This window comes from Mauremys reevesii, linkage group 5 (genome assembly GCF_016161935.1).
Source record: "Mauremys reevesii isolate NIE-2019 linkage group 5, ASM1616193v1, whole genome shotgun sequence".
Taxonomy (NCBI): Eukaryota; Metazoa; Chordata; order Testudines; family Geoemydidae; genus Mauremys; species Mauremys reevesii.
The window spans coordinates 22,327,276-22,344,155 of record NC_052627.1 but is presented as its reverse complement, the minus strand read 5'-3'; the positions used below and the strand labels follow the sequence as shown (position 1 = coordinate 22,344,155).

The following is a 16,880-nucleotide window of genomic DNA, read 5'->3' as shown; positions in this document are numbered from 1 at the left end:
TAAGCTCAGGGGATCTCAAACTGGGGGTCGGGACCCCTGAGCGGGTTGTGAGATTATTACATGGCGGGTTGCGAGCTGTCAGCCTCCACCCCAAACTCCGTTTTGCCTCCAGCATTTATAATAGTGTTAAATATATAAAAAAAGTCCTTTTAATTTATAAGGGGGGTCACACTCAGAGGCTTGCTATGTGAAAGGGGTCACCAGTACAAAAGTTTGAGAAACATTGCATAAGCTACTACAACTTGAGTTCAAAGACCAACTCATATCCTCTGTGGATTGAGCACAGAAGGAGCGGTGTAACATACGCTCATCTGTTAATTACATTGGCATGCTCAAATGTTAAGAAAGTTTTGATCCAAATCTAAACTTTGCAGCAGACTGCTACCTCCATACCTATAATAAGAGGAACTCAAAGCTGCCTCTGAACCTCTCTGACCTCTGCAGATCAGATTCTTTTCTAGTGTGTTGTGTAAAAATAATTGCAGTTATTTTTGTTTCAGCCCAGAGGCTGCCATTATCAGTTGTTCTATACCACCAGTTCCCATATTTTGGTATCTGATACACTGTCATTATATTTCTGTACTTACAACAGAGAAAAAGTATGGTCTCAGATATCAAATTGTAACTGTTGGTAGATGATGACTTCTTAATGACGATCATTGTGTATATTGATCTCTTGGGACAAAAACAACCAAAAGACAGAAGTAAAACCACTCATGTATTATGCACAAATATTTTTAAAGTGATAGAAAAATAGGAGAATGTAAAGAAAAAAGCATTTGCAAAAGAATGGATTTTAAATGTAGGGCATTACACTGCACTTAGACTGAATAAATTGCTGTGTAATTTTTTCCCCATTTAATAGCAAGATAAGCTGTTAAAACTGAATTCTTTCCAGTAGCTCTTCTATATCCTTACTATCTGTTTTAAGACAGACTGAAATGCACTTTAATGAAATCTCTTTATTGTTTTAGAAAAAGAAGAATTACACTGTGAGTGGGCATTTGTTGCATAGGAGTAGGTTGGTCTCAAAACATTACATTAGTGGTTTTGTTATTTTTTTCAAGCAATTTTCATGTTTTATTTTTATCCTTTTAAATTCAAATGTAAAGAAAATGCTGCCTTAATGTGTCACAGTGCTTTCTACAACCTGTTTTGTAGCATTTAGAAAATAAAATACCTAATGAACTGTCAGGGGAATGAGATGAGTGAAAAGTTATAGAGCCTACACCCTTATTTTCTGTGAAATTTTGTTGTATGTCTTCAGTAGCTTTACAGAGAGAATTGCATTCTTTGCTGTTAGGTAACTCTTGGAACTTTGGAAGCATTCTACGCAGTGTCATAGGCATCAACTTTACTACAGTATATGACTACCATTTTACTCTTAGCCACTCCTAATGTTTGTGATTCCTGACTTTTAAAATTATAACTTTAACATTACATGAACCTACATTTATATTTCTTCCTTGTATTTTTTTTAAGAAAAGCACTACTCTGTACTGGTTTTACTGTCTAATCCCACTTTACATAGTGAAAAACTTATATAGCTATGAAACTCATTAGCCATAACAGAATAAAATCCTATCCATAGAACCAAAGAACATCTGTAGTGTATATTTATATTATTCCACAATCTTATAAATAGCATAATACATTCTAAGTGTAGTTGAGATTTTGTACTTTGGATGTGAGAACCAATTTTTCTATTTCTTACACTGTCATTATTTAGCCATTCTTATTTATTTAGGCTGAGGTTATTAAAGTCCTCTGGGCCTCTTTGGTCACCCATCCCATTAGCATTCAAATCTCTTAGGCAGCTTTGAGAATTTCTGCCTTATTGTTTTCGCAGAAGAGGAGCAGCCATCTAGAACTTAGCAAGTTACAAAGTTCAGATGTTTAAAATCTTTTTATAGCAATGTAGGGTGGGGGCTTCTCCTGTTATAATACAAAAAAACGAGTGAATGGATTTTGCTCAAATTTGTGAGGTAAATTTACATTTCGGCTGAGGCCAAGAATGAAACATTTAGTTGAAAACTGAGTATTTTTCAAATAGGACGTATCTCAGCATATGAAATTGGGGTGTACAATGGACATTTGGATGTGATTTTAAGTAGCATATATATATATATGTGTCCTGTGTCAGTTAAGTGGGTTATAACCCCTGTTTGGTGCCCAGTCCATAGCGAATAAGAACCTTCTACTCTTACTGGTGACCCAACTCCTTTAGCTCAATTGTTAGAAGTCTGTGCTTTTGTGTCCAAAGCTTCACTCCTCATGGATGACTGGTAATCAGGGATGTTACAACACAAATGATCTAATATCCCTGTGTGCAAGGTCCAAGCTTGCTTATTGCTCTCACAACATTACTCATTTTGTAAAGCTAGAAATTAAACCATAAAGAGGGTAATGAGCTGGGGTTCCTTTGCACACTTGAATACAGGATGTTTGCTAGTATGGTGTCAGCTTCTGAGTTTGCTTCCAACTTTGTGATAAATTGTGTCTCCCGGTTCATGTTGCCTAAGCGCTTAGGCATGGATTCCGCAGATGACAACATGTGAGCAAACTGATAAAGGCTCAGAGGGACCCCATGTGAGCATGGCACTCTGCCCACACACTTTCAATTGCAGGATCAGGGCCTATGAGACGGATGTGATCAGCTCTCTATAAATACCTGGCTGCAGGACTAAAACCGATAGACACTAATACCCGTTTCATATGACTGCTCTTTAAGGTTAGGAAGGGGGTTTTATTTGATCTTGAAGTATAAAGCAGGATAGAAATGAAATATCTCTGCATTACCAAGTCTCTCTTATTTGAACTGTTTGGACTTGATTCCCTCAAGATTTACAGTAGCAGTTGTGAAGGATTATATCACTGATTAACCATTTCACTAGCTAAGTTGTCGCTGGCATTATTCTCATGAGTGAACAGCAGTTTAGTTGGTCCTTTCAAATTCCTTGTTAGGGAGAGGAATCATAGGCTTAACAGAATGTATGTATGTTCATATGTAGCTGCAAGACTACTTGTGATATAGAAACTCTGGTCAGATGCTTGGGGAAGTGTTTTCTGGGTTGGCTATATCCATCTGAAGGTGCTAATATTAATCTTTAATAATACTTCCTTTGAAGAAGTTAAACACTGGCTGTGTATCATTCTGCCTGGCCTGGGAACATGAGAAGTACTGTTAGTACTCTAACTGGAGACCAGACTGGAAGGCTTCTGTTAACATGAACTGCAGCTCAAATTCTAACAACACTATATACCCAGGCAAACCTTGACTGGGAAGTGGTTTAGTGACAAATCAAACTATGGTTGACAGGGCTGATTTGTTTATTGTCAGTTTCAGTGCTGCCTATAGGTTTTATGATTTGAAAGGAATTTACTTGTGAATAGCAAAGCAAGAAGTGTCACTTTATATTAAGTTCATAAATAATTATAAAGGATTAGAAAATTATTAGAAAATGTTTAAATAAATGGTTAATCAATTCCTATAGATGGTTATACAGCCAAAAAGGTCAGTAGGTTGCTTATAATCATTGCCTATTGCCAGCCACATATATATCATCTATAACACATATTACTCATGTAAAGTGAGAATGAGAAATCAAGATGCTGAGTTACTGAGTTCTGTGTTTGGCTTCAACTTTTGTTTGGTTCCCCCATCTGTGTACTGTATGAGTCATGTTTGGTAATAACTCTTAATCTCATAATGATCAAGGAGAAAAATGGAGAAAATAAGATAATTATATTCACAGTAAGAGAATATGCTTTCCCTGTGTAGAGAAAGCCATCCAATAAATCCCTTGGGTGTCTGTTTGCTTCAGTACTCCCCGCATGTAGCTCCCATTAGCATCAAGGGAAGTTAAAGAAGGAGTACCATGGAGAGAACACACTAAAGTTGTGGTTTTTAACTCGGCTGGATTCAGCTTATGTTACAGCTCATAAACAAATCTCAGGGTGCATTTTATCTCTAGTAAAGGTAGTGGTGATTATTTATGTTGTGATTGCATCCAAAGGCCCTATTCAAGATCAAGACTCATGCTAGGCACAGTATAAACATATGTTTAGACATGGTCCCTGCCCTGAAAAGCTTTTTGTGTAATTAAATAGACTTGCATGCCTTCTCCTTAAGGTCTTTAGTGTTTTTATAGCTCATCTCTTGTAAATCCCACTGTAGAACAAAAAAGGCTTTCCACTTTCGACAGTGACTCTGAAGTGGCAGGCGGAATTGTGCTTGTGAGTCTATAAATACAGTACGTGGGGCTGGGTGATATAGCTCATCAGTGTAATTACCATGCTTTCACTGGGGGAAAAACCTGTTATGTGAGGATTTTGTTGACTTCGATGTTAAATAATTCTTTTCTACAGGAAACGTTATTAAACTAAAAGCCCTTATTAGTGTATATTGCACGTGAAAATGAATACAAAAGCATAAAAACAGTAGGAATTTTGCGAGTTCCCTTTCCTTTTTTCCTCCTGATATAATATGGCCGTCATTCTCTGCATTCTTCAGAAGAGTTTAATCATTGTTCCACATGGCTGTTCAGTGAAGGGGGACAATTAGACCAGCTGAAGAACACAACAGAAAAGCTACTGTAATTCAGCTGCCTATTTTTGTTACTTCTCACGGTCAACCAACTTTTTCCATATACCTGCTGACTTTAACCAGTCCCTACATCTCTTTTTGGGATCACCTTGACCAAATGACTCTACACATGGATCTTTGTTCCCCCTGTGTGCAGGGGAGCTCTGGGAGGCATTGTGCCCAATATGAGGTTGTGGCTAAAGTACCACAATAGAGTCTTATGTGTGGAATGTTCCTTTTAATGTTGATGAGACAGGAATAACTTGAACTAGAATTAAGCCAACAGGCACCATAGTGAGTTCCATGCACTTATTATTTGTACACTTGTACACAGGATACCAATTCTAATGGGCATTAGGTATCAACATCCCTTAAATGGCTTGGGCTTAATTTTTCATTTATGGAATGTTTGTTTTTCTTTTTCTTTCTCCTTTCTGTTAAACATACATTTTAAAAAAATGGGTGATGCATCATCTTTAAAGATTTCATCATCCCATAATGTGAACTAGGGCTTTTGGGTATTCCTTCCAATGTACTAATTAGCACTCCTGTAGCTGGAAGAAACAATACCTAGGTACACAGGATGATTTTAATCTAATTTAAAATGGATAGAAAATGCCAAAAACTGATCAGCAAACTCTTCCATGCATTCACTTCTGCTGACGATGTCAAGTAGTTTAGGCTCAAAATTTGACCTATAGTAAAGTTATTATCTCGGGGAAACTGCCTCAAAATTTGAAATGTCGAATTTTAAAAAACAAAACCAAAATCCCTGTGTATATATTAGCACTACAGTAAAACCCCAGCGGTACAAATACAGGGTTACGAACTGACCAGTCAACCACACACCTCATTTGGAACTGGAAGTACACAATCAGACAGCGGCAGAGGACCTCCCCCCCGCAAAAAAAGCAAATACAGTACAGTACAGTGTTAAATGTAAACTACATAAAGGGAAAGCAGCATTTTTCTTCTGCATGGTAAACTTTCAAAGCTGTATCAAGTTAATGTTCAGTTGTAAATTTTTGAAAGAAGAACCATGACATTTTGTTCAGTGTAACAAACATTTCAGAGTTATGAACAACCTCCATTCCTGAGGTGTTCGTAACTCTGAGGCTCTAATGTAGTTCTCCTCAACACTACATAGAATATAAATTACTCATTTATGCCCTGTTCCGAAGCCCATTGAGGTCAATGGAGTGAAGCCCATTGATTTCAGTAGTAATTCGATATCTCCTAAATGTAAGTAGAAAATATGAAGTGAGATTTTTCTCAAGTGCTCAAAACTGGCCTAACTCTGCTTGTGATGAAGCCAGTGGTGAAACACCCACTGAGTAAAATGGGAGCAGTTAGGTCTGGTCTACACTTCATAGTTGAGTCCATGCAAGACAGCTTACATCGACCTAGCCATGGAAGTGTCTAGACTTAAATTTGACTCCGGCTGATGTGTCTGCCCTGCTGTGCCAACTTAATAACTCCACGTTCACAAGTGGTGTAGAGTCAAGGTCGATGTAGTTAGGTCAACACATTGTCAGGGTAGACTCTGCATTGCTTATATCGACTGTTACTGGCTTTCAGGGGCTGTCCCACAGTGCCCCACACTGACAGTACAGTCAATACAAGTGCTCCTGGTAAGGACATGCACCCCTGACACAAGGAGTCAAGCATAGAAGAGTTAAGCCCAAGTATCATCACCGTGGCTTGGGAGTTCTTGTCATGGACCAGGAACCCACTGTGGTAAGCACTGACCAAACACAGAACAAAAGACATTCTTTGCCTGTTGTTACTTACAATCTAAATAACAGAGGGATACAGACAGATGGGGGAGTGCAAGGGAACAATATTGGTCAGCTTGGTAGGATTGTCAAGATTTTTGTAGGAGTCATGGCAAAGAGAGTTTGAAGGAGAACAGTGAAGTGGCTTTATGGAGCAGCATGGGAGAAAGCAGAATGGTACTTGTTTAACAAGTGAACAGTCAAGGCCAGCATCATGGGCCAGTCAATGGCAGGAATCAACCTTTCAGTACTGAATGAGAGATAATGGACATGCAGGAAATAGACTGTAAAGGGCCTTGAAAGCAAAACCAAGTAGCTTATGTTTGATGAAATAGAAAAGGGGGAGCTGGTCGAGAGGTGTGATGTGGTCAGAAAATCAGGCACTGAGGTGATATTTGCAATTATACTCTGAGTGGATACGGGTGGGGCAAGATGGCATTTGTTAAGGCCAGAGAGAAGGATGTAGCAGTAATTGAGATGATGAGAGTCTGGACACGAGTTTTAGCCTAGAGAGATTATGCAGAAAAAGTCAGCAAGATTCACTTATAGCCTGGATGTGAGGGCCTAGAGAGAGGTCCAAGTTGAAGATGATGCCCAGGTTACTGGCCTGAATGACAGGTAGGATGGTGGTGTTGTCCATAGTCTTCAAGAAAGGAGAAAGCAGGGGCATTTTACCATTCTATTCAGTTACCAAACACCACACCTGATATCTTGTTGGTAGTTAAAATTGTTTCAAAAGACAAAATGTAATTTACTGTATCCTGGTAGCAGAGATAGCAGGAAAAAAACGTCCTGATGTCTAATCCCATTGGAAGGAAAACATGAGAAATACCATTCAAGTTTCTTTTGAGAAATGACTTGATAGGTTGGTTAAAATGCAAATGAAGTTCTTTGCTTTTAGATGGCCGTCCCCACCCTACATACTATATTGCTGGCAACAACGTTTTACCAGAGTACCTGTAAAAGCTTCTCCATCCAGGGAGGCAGGACGGCATCTGGAGAGGGCAAATGCTAGGTCTTCTCTGCTTGTGTTTCAGCTGGTGTTGCTCAGGGAGGTTCAGAAGTGGTAGTGGTGGTGGTGGTGGTTGTGGGGGAGGTTGTGGCAGAATCTGTCCTTAGCCTTCCTGGATGATGAAGGATAGTGGGAAAGGATTGGTTCCTTCATGGAGGAGATTGTCAGTGCTTTCCTTAAGGAGGGCAGGATACCAATAGTTTTAAGGCTCATGATTAGCCTCTGTCCAGAAAGCCATGCCTTGATGTGGACATTCTATTCGGTTATTGACCCCAATGTAGTCTTCCATAGCTGTTTATAATCATTAGTAAGGTTTGGCAAGATAACTCCTGCAGTAACCATATGCCTTGGACGTCACTTGGACTTTGTTAATCTTGGAATGGACCTGAGTCTGGCATGGTGATGGCATAGCTTATACTGGTTCATCTCCTGCTGATGGATGATACTGGATAACATGCTGATGTTTTTTAATCTATTTACTACCTTAGATACCACCGACCATAAATGTATTATAGCAGTCCATAGTGGAAAAAGGTGGAATGGCTCTTGAGTGGCTTCATTCTGTTTTCTCTATTCTAGGAGTCCCAGATGCATTGTTTTAGGTGTTGTACAAACATGTAACAAAAAGTCAGTGCTTCCTTAAAGATCTTACAATTTAAGTATAAGACTGGAGAGAACAGAAAGGAAGGTTGGTCCCAGAGGTAGCCTGGGACTTGAGAATCCTGGGTTGGAGTCCTGGCTCAGCCACGTTATTTCTATGTGGCCTTGGGCAAGTCACTTAGTCTCTCTGCTTTGATTCCCCATCTGTAAAATGGGGATATAAGCACTGCCCATCTCAAAGAGATGTTGTAAAGATAAACACATTGAAAATTGTGAGGTGCCCAGATGCTCTGGCAATGGGAGGCCATATAAACACCTTATATTGAATAAATGGATATCACTATTTTTCTTTTGGTCTAATTCTCTCACTTTCTAGCTTCTTACATCAGCCCCTTCCCCCAGTACTCTCCTGCCTTTCTGGAGTTTGACTATCATTTGATCCATTGATGTATTTTAATTTTTTAGTTTCCATACTCATTATTTTGCATCCTGTGCTTTTTTTCACTCACTCATTCTTTCCTCTGGCCTCTGCTCCTCACTCCTGTACATTTAATCTTTGATACCCTTTCCAGTTAACTTAATTTCCTCCCAGCACATTACAGGCTGATGCATTTGTCGTCTCTAATTCTAGTCATACTTAGCATGTGTTATATAAACCTTTTCAGTTAACGTGGCACCAGTTCTTTTTCAGTGTCTCAGTCTTTCCTATGTATCCGTCTGTGCCTGTGTGTGGGATCTCATGCAAAGCTCACACAAATGTATTTTTCTTGATCTAAATACGGTAGCAAAGCCTATATTAAATATGCAGGGGGATGCTGCTTGCTAAGAGGGTGAATGTGTTCAAGTTCATTCAGGGATGATTCATATTCATGCCAACCATTGCTATCCCTTCCCACTGTTGCACAAAGGATTCTTGAACGGCCTCTGATTGGAAATAATTGTTTATAACCTACAGGGGTTGTGCAAACTTACTAGTATTATTGTCTGTCCTGGGTGCTAGAGGTAGGTTTACAAGCCTGCAAACCTCATCAGTTACAATAGCATCGTCCTTAGTTTCTCCTGCCTCTTACATATTGTGCCTATCTTGCTGACCTCATAGGACCAAAAATGTGAACTAAAGTAAGTGCCCTTAAGATTTGACATTTAACCCTGATTCACACGTCACTTGCTAGGACAGCAGTTTACATGGGATGCAGGTTGGTAATGACTGAAAAGTTGTTACCCTCTGAAGATGTGTAAAGTTAGTTGTTGCTCATTGTCCAGATCCTAGTAGATATGTATCCACACAATAAAAATCAGTACTTTCTGTTGGCAAGTGATGAAAATTTTGCTGGGCACTGAGGTCTCATTTCAGAGAAGCAGTGAAACGTGCTTGAGTCCATCCATCCCCATTCAGCAAAGCACTTCAATGGGATGTGGTTTGCTGAATAGATATGCAATGGAGAATTGGGGTCCTATATACCATGTTGATAGGTGCTGGAACTAAGGGTGTGGGAGGTGCTGCAGAACCCCTGGCTTGAAGTGGTTTCCATCATAAACAGGGTTTAGTTCAATGTCTCTCAGAACCCCCACTATAAAAATTGTTCCAGCTCCACTGTGATGATGGCAACATAAAGTTAGAGACTGTCTAAGCAAAGGCCATGGGTTGAGTGGACAAAGAGAGAATATTGAGAATACATTCTTTTCTCACTCATACAGCTGGCTTCTCTAGTTCGTGGTTGAATCAAGAGGAAGTAATTGTGTGGATGAACAGAATTATTCATGCTTTCAGAAATATCAGTCAAACATCATTCCTGAGAATTAAATTCACTACAAATTTAAACAGGGGAAAATGAGAACTTTAACAGTTGATTTATTAGGATAGATTTGACAACAATGAAGTTTGTTTATTTAGGGATTTGTATAACAACTCTTCAAACAAACATAGTTTGTTATAAAACATGCCTGTTTCAATCACCAAAGAGATCTCATGAGAGATCTAAATAAATCTTTGTATTCATAAATAAGAAGCACACATTTCTCATGATTACAGCTGTGTTATAGAAAGCAGCGGTATCCAGGTGAAGAGCAAAGCAATTCTGGTGCTCTGTCAGCTGTATAAAAGGCTACCATTGACCTATCTGTGCAAACTGCCTCCGGTGCTTTTAGCTGTATTTTATCTGGGCCTTTAATTGACACCTAAACAAGAGAGTAAACTGGTTTGTGGCAGGGTACCTGGTAGGTTGAGGTTTCCCTCCCTCCAATATTTCTTACAAAATGTTTGTGTCAAAAGCTCCCGGAATATGTCCAGGGATCACAATTCATTATTGAGGGAAAGTAAGTGGACTACATCACAAACTGGAATGGGTTACCTAGGGAGGTGGTGGAATCTCCTTCCTTAGAGGTTTTTCAAGGTCAGGCTTGACAAAGCCCTGGCTGGGATGATTTAGTTGGGGATTGGTCCTGCTTTGAGCAGGGGTTGGACTAGATGACCTCCTGAGGTCCTTTCCAACCCTGATATTCTATGAAACACATCAAATTTTACCATCTGAGAACAGACATCTGAAACCTTTTTATGTTTTTGGCTCTCTAATCTAAAATGTTACTTTTTGAGCAGCTGGATGCAATTATCAAAATGGGTCATTAGTTTACTGAAAATGGATATCTGTAAGAAACTCCAAATGAAACCAAACCAGCAATGCTGTTTTCTTTAGGCCTTGATCCTGAAAGTGACTGAGCACTCCAACTCTGATCCAAATGTGTAAGGATGTGCTTAACTTAGAGAACTGCTCAAATGCTGAGCTGGATCTGGGCTGGAATAGTCAGGACTGAGCCCAAAATGAGTGGATATAGCAGACACAGCTAATATAGAACCCCCTCCACAGCCTTAGATATTATAGTATCAATGTGCTAAGATGGTGGATTAACCCCTAGCCCTAAGAAGCAGCTCAAAGTTGGACTGCCACCAGGAACAGATCAGGGATTGACTCAGAGTGAATTTGGTCTCTAATCCTCCCCTTCCTTTGCTTCAGGAGGGGAGTGATCTTTATCAGCTAAAGGGTGCCTCTACAGCAACACAGCTGTGTTGGCCACTGTGTGGAGAGGGTAGGGCAGAGACTAAGGCTCCACCCATTCCCTGCTCACTCCTTCCACCTGCCCATGATGGGGAGTACTGGACCTGCAGAAGCTGCTTTCTTCTCTAAGCTGTGAGCTGTAATGGAGGTGGCCCAGGCAGATGAGTAAGGGGACGTTGTACGCACACTAATTCCCCTGGGTGGGTTTATGAGATGGGTAACAATCCTGGCCAGTGTGATTATATAGTTATAAGATGAGGTAGAAATCATGAGGTGAAAAAATAAATTATTCCTAATGAGTAGATTAGATGAGTATTTTAGCAGTGCAAGGATCATCTGCTCTTGGAGGGAAGGGGGAAAATAGTCAAAGGGAGAATCATCAACAATCCAAGTGGTAATTTGATGTTGCTAAAGAAATCTGTGCTTTTACAACTGCAAGTAGAAAATGCACACAGGGAAAAAATGACAGAGCTAGGTTAAGATATGGCCATTAGGGAGAAGTCTAAAGAATTAGAGGTTTTCTTAATTTCATGTGTACCTTGAGGTAGAGTGCTGGAACCCATGTGAAAGTATAAGTGGCTGTAGTGAGAGTGGATGCTGCCAGCATTCTGATCACATCTATAATGAAGCATTTATCATGGACAATGCTGAAACACTATAAATTGTTAACGATTAAGGCTGCAGTTCAGCTAGGCACTTAAGGCAAATGCTTAACTTGTAGCACACTGATCGCATTCCAAACTTCTTAGGTACAGAAATAATATAGCATGGTTTTACAGATAGACAGCAAATTAATTTGCTATGTAATTCATATATACAGTGTATATACTATAGAGAGTATGTATGTAATGTTTATACATAAATATCAATTTAGTTTCATAATTCAACATACATTATGTTAATTTAAAATGATACTGATTATACAGTGGGATTAAATCCTATAATTCATTACAGGATTTAATGCATGCGTAAATCATTTAAGCATTAATTCTTTTGTTAGATACTTGTTTAACCCAAGTCTTATTGAATTTGTGATTTGTATAATTAATGTAGAATAAATCTGTCTCTTTTTAAAACAGCATTACCCTCCAGTAGTATTAGTTTTAGTGGTTTGGTCGCTTCTGATTTCGCTGTTGACAGTATTTCATTTTACAAGACCCTCAAGACGTTATTAGAAGAGCTCAGATCGGCATACATGTATAGAAGTCTGTTGTAAGGAAGGGTCAGAGATTAACAAGCATGGAGACTGAATTAATTTCAATCCCTTGAGAGAGTTATTCTAACAGGTCAAGGGGGAAGTCACTAGAGAAGGGGGATGTAAATATGAGTGGCTTCCACTCTGCTCCTTATACTGAGGAAAGAGGATTTTTTCCCCACATGTTTAAAAATTTATCTTAAGTGAGTTTAGTTCATGTGAAAGGTGCTGGATTGACAACTCTGGAGACCAGAGGGCTCTATATTTAGCTACAGCATGGCTAGTGTCTGTCTAGGGGTGACATGGGGATACATCAGTAAGCCTCTCAAACCTGATCGGGAATACCAATTTACAGGGTGAGAAGGTAGTTTAGATTCTGTGCACATTACACTTTTTGGTCTTTCTGTTAAATCTGACAACCAGCTGCCAATTGTTATGCTGGTGTCTGTGACAGGGACATCAGACCAACAGGAACTGGGGGAAGATTGCTAAAAGGAGTTTAGTTTCTAGTCCCGGCCATTTGTTTCATTCTGCCAGCTCGTCACATCAAAGCTGAACTCTTTAAATGGTGATTACACAGCATTTATGCAACTTCACTTTATTGCAAATAAGTCACATGGGTTCATTTGTGAATATAAATGTAACAATTGATCATTCAAGGTGCCTTCTGAAGTTAGTATATTAACTGGTTTATTACAAGCACAGAAAGGGGCTTTTTTGATGGCAGGGAGAATGAGAGGAAATGTATCGAAACAGATAAAGTAATGACTCTGTATCTAAACTGGTACAGTGGAGGTATTGCTCTTCCTTTTGATTTATGTAGCATTTACTCACTAGTGTATGCTTTTTAGACGGATATGGGCTGAGCATTGGCAAGAGAGGAGACATTTTTAGCTATGTTTCTTTCCCTCTCCTACACAGCATACATCTATGAGACAAGGTTTTTAAATTTCTGGAGTTCCCTTGGCAGATTTTTCTCAGGGCTTCATTTCAGATGCGTGCTTTATATTAAGGTCAGGTGGAACTTATAAATTTATGCTGCTGCATAGGCTCAGAAATATGAGGCAAAAATGTTTCTAGAGCAGTAATGGGAATAAAATGGAATGACAGTGAAAATGAAAATAGGTCTGTTTTTGTTGGTTAGGCATTCATATTGAATGGTAAACTCCTTGATGATACCTCAGATGAGGAAACATAAATAGGTTTGCAGATATACCATTTGCTGTATTCTTTGAACCTAGCTTAACAATAGTTCCCAAGATTGATGAGTGATCCATGCACAGGCAAGGTAACTGGAACGAACCAAAGACTTCAGTGGGCTTTTAAAGGAGGGTCAGGTTTGTGTCCAGTGTTTGGTGATTTGCAGGTTAGCATCTAGAATGTGAACGAGGGGAGTAGGGGATCAGTAATCCCCACTGGATATGTAGGGGGATAAGATTAAGAGGGCTCTTCTAGTCTACATGTGGAGGGTGAGCAAGGATAACTGCGGGTAACCTTGTTTGTGCTATGTCAATGCTGAATTCCTTGACTAGTTTTTCTCTTAACAACTTTTTTGGGGAGACACTTTAGTTTTTGGTTTTTATAATGTTGATGGATTATATTGAACAGGCATGGTCTGTTCAGCGGTGCTCAGGATTGCTGTCTAGACTTGGCTTGGCAGGGAAAGGCTTATCACCTCTGCCAGCCATGTTTTTTGTAGTCTGTTCAGTGGGATGAAGTGCTGCCAAAATCTCCATTTACAATTGGGGCAGGGGAAGGGTATTTTTGGAAAATACAAGCGAGTGATGCTGCTGTAGAAAGCTTAGATTACAGGGCTCCTATCGTTTTTCTCTGTCCTTAGTCCTGGCATCTCCTCTTGCCCCCATTTCCATATCCCTTCCATGGAATGGTGGAGGGGGGGTTGTGGGGTAGATACTGGAAGGCTAGCAGCTCCCCCAATACATGTTTCATCCTGATGTCTCTGGTCCTGTCAGGGAACAGCCATTAATGCCATGGTGAGGAAGAGCTTCCACTTCACATGGGATTTTGAAAAAGCTCTGCACCGACTTAACTTTGCTCCCACTGCAGTCTACAATAGAACTCCCATTGACTTCAATGAGAGCAGAATTTGATTACTTTTGAAAACCCCGCTCCTAACAGTTTAGAAATGGACATCAGCATTTTATACACATTATTTTAGGAGGCTTTATACAGCACAGAAAGGCTTTGAGTGGCTGTTTTAGGGACTCAGATTCATATGAGACTTGGGTTTGTCTGAAGGGACTCGTCTTGGACAGACCTGGAGCTGTGTGTGAACAATCATATCCGCACAAGGAGTTGTTAGTTTACACAAGGCTGGCATATCCCTGCTTATCCTGATTTGTACTTGCCAACTCATGGGAAAGTGACTTATTTGGTATCTACTGATTTGAAAAAAATAACTGGGAATGGTTATATCCCTGGACAGCTACGGTGCATGAGTAAACATCATTTGAATGGAGTAATATGGGTGTTAAAGGGACAAGCCATTTTAAGTGTCGAGGAAGATTGGGAACTACTTGTTGCAAATACGTTTATTTAAATATTCAACATTTTGGTTATTTTCAAACTATAATATTTTCTCTAACTAGAGCTTGATCCTGAGGTAATAGTCTGCCCGATCGTGCATGAGAGCCACAGTCTTCCTCCCAGAGTAATCGTCACCGAGTCTCTACTCGGTGCAGCACACATTGTTCACATAGGAGAACAGATATGCCACCCCATTGGGCCTTGTGCTCCCTGCAGAGGCTGCTCCCAACACTGTGCAGCTACTCATGACTGGGCTAGCCAGCACGAGGTAATAACGGGACCTAAAACACCCCCAAGGCATTTTGCATGGCTAGGCAAGCAGAACATAATCTGCCTCTTGATATCCGAAGAATAAGTGTTGGCCGCCAGTCACAGGGGATCATGCTGAATTCCAAACCACGTACTACCAGTAAGATTAGCACAGTGTGAAGGAGACATCTCTGGCCCAAATACCATCCCCATGGAAACCCCAGCTTGATACTTTAGAGTGTCATTTTGTTTTTGTATCTTTTAGGTTTGTATCTCTTTATTTTGTTCCTCTCCTTTTTATATACATAATTTCGAAAGGAGAATTTGACATTTTCCTAGAAAGACACTTCTTTAAAGTTCACTCTTTTTAATTGCAGTTCTTCTCTGTTTCATTCACAAAGCATGACGCTGGATGCAGCATAAGTTGAACAAGTAGAATTTTATTAAACCCTGTGGACTGCTCTGTCCACTTGGCTGAGTTGCTTCTAGCTTAACTCTCCAGCATCCCCTGTTTCCATTGGTGTCTCATCAATAACAGTCAGAGTTTAAGGCCAGAAGGGTTCACCAGATCATCGGGTCTGACCTCCTGTATACCACAAGCTACCATCACTACGCAGCACCCGCACACTAAACCTGACAACCAAAATTAGATCCAAGTATGACAGCCCCCAGGAGACTAAACTATTATGTGTCACAGGCAGCGAATAGACAGGACTGAGGTACGCTAGTGGCTAGGGGCCCTACAGTGGCAGGGAAATGACTAAGTGAGATATACCAGATAATCCTGGCAAGTAACCCCCACACATGTGCTGCAGAGGAAGGCAAACAAAAACAAACCCAAAGTCATTGCCAATCTGACCTGGGGGGAAAATCATAGGTGCTGACTCTGTGGGTGCTCTGGGGATGGAGCACCCATGGGGGAAAAAATGGTGGGTGCTGAGCACCCATCAGCAACCCCTCTATCAGAACCTCCCCCTCCCCCCAGCACCTCCTGCCTACTGGTGGGCTCTGCCGATCAGTACCTCCCCCTCCCTCCGCACGCCTCCCAGCCACAATCAGCTGTTTTGCAGTGCGCAGGAGGCTGTTGGGGGGAGAAGCGAGGACATGGTGCGCTTGGGGGAGGGGCAGGATGGGGCGGGAAGAGGCAGGGTGAGGCCTTGTGGATGGGCAGAATGGGGTGGGAAGAGGTCGGGTGGGGGATAGAACATGCAGAGAGCGACCTCAGAGCCTGGGCTCTCCCCATCCCGTGTCTCATCTCCAACTGTAGCTTCTCCTGATGCTTCACAGGAAGGCAATAAAAAAACCAAACCGATTCAGAATACATTAGTACATTGGGACAGGAAAGAATCCCTTCCTGACCCCAGACAATGGCAAGTTGAACCCTGAAGCATGAGCTTTTAGGAAAATAAGACAAACCGTAAATGAGATCTAGGGCTGTTGAGCCCCTACTATCACCCTGTCATACAATTGCTGTCATACAATCACACTCATAAACTTGACCAGCTCTCTCTCAACTAATTAAGTTGCTTTCCCCCCACAACTCCTGTTGTGAGGCTGTTCCAGAACCTCACCCCTCTTATGGTTAGAAACCTTCTAATTTCCAGACTGAATTTGTTCATGGCCAGTTTATAATCATTAGTTATTGTGACAACATTGTCCTTTAGCTTAAATAGCTCTTCTCTCTTCCTGGTATTTGCTCCCCTAATGTATTTATAGAGTGCAATCTTTTTGCTAGACTAAAACAAGCCAAGATCTTCCAGTTTCCTCTTATAAGACAGGAACTTCATTTCCCTGATCATCCTAGTGGCTCTTCTCAGCACCTGTTTCACTTTAAATTAATCTTTCTTGCATGAGTGACCAGAAT

At 40.6% G+C, this 16,880-nt stretch overlaps 1 protein-coding gene across 1 annotated transcript in view; it reads left to right on the top strand.

The window, feature by feature from the left end:
- The window catches only part of SNCA (synuclein alpha), a 96,295-nt gene that overhangs the window by 22,404 nt on the left and 57,011 nt on the right, over window positions 1–16,880 (top strand). The window lies entirely within an intron of this gene.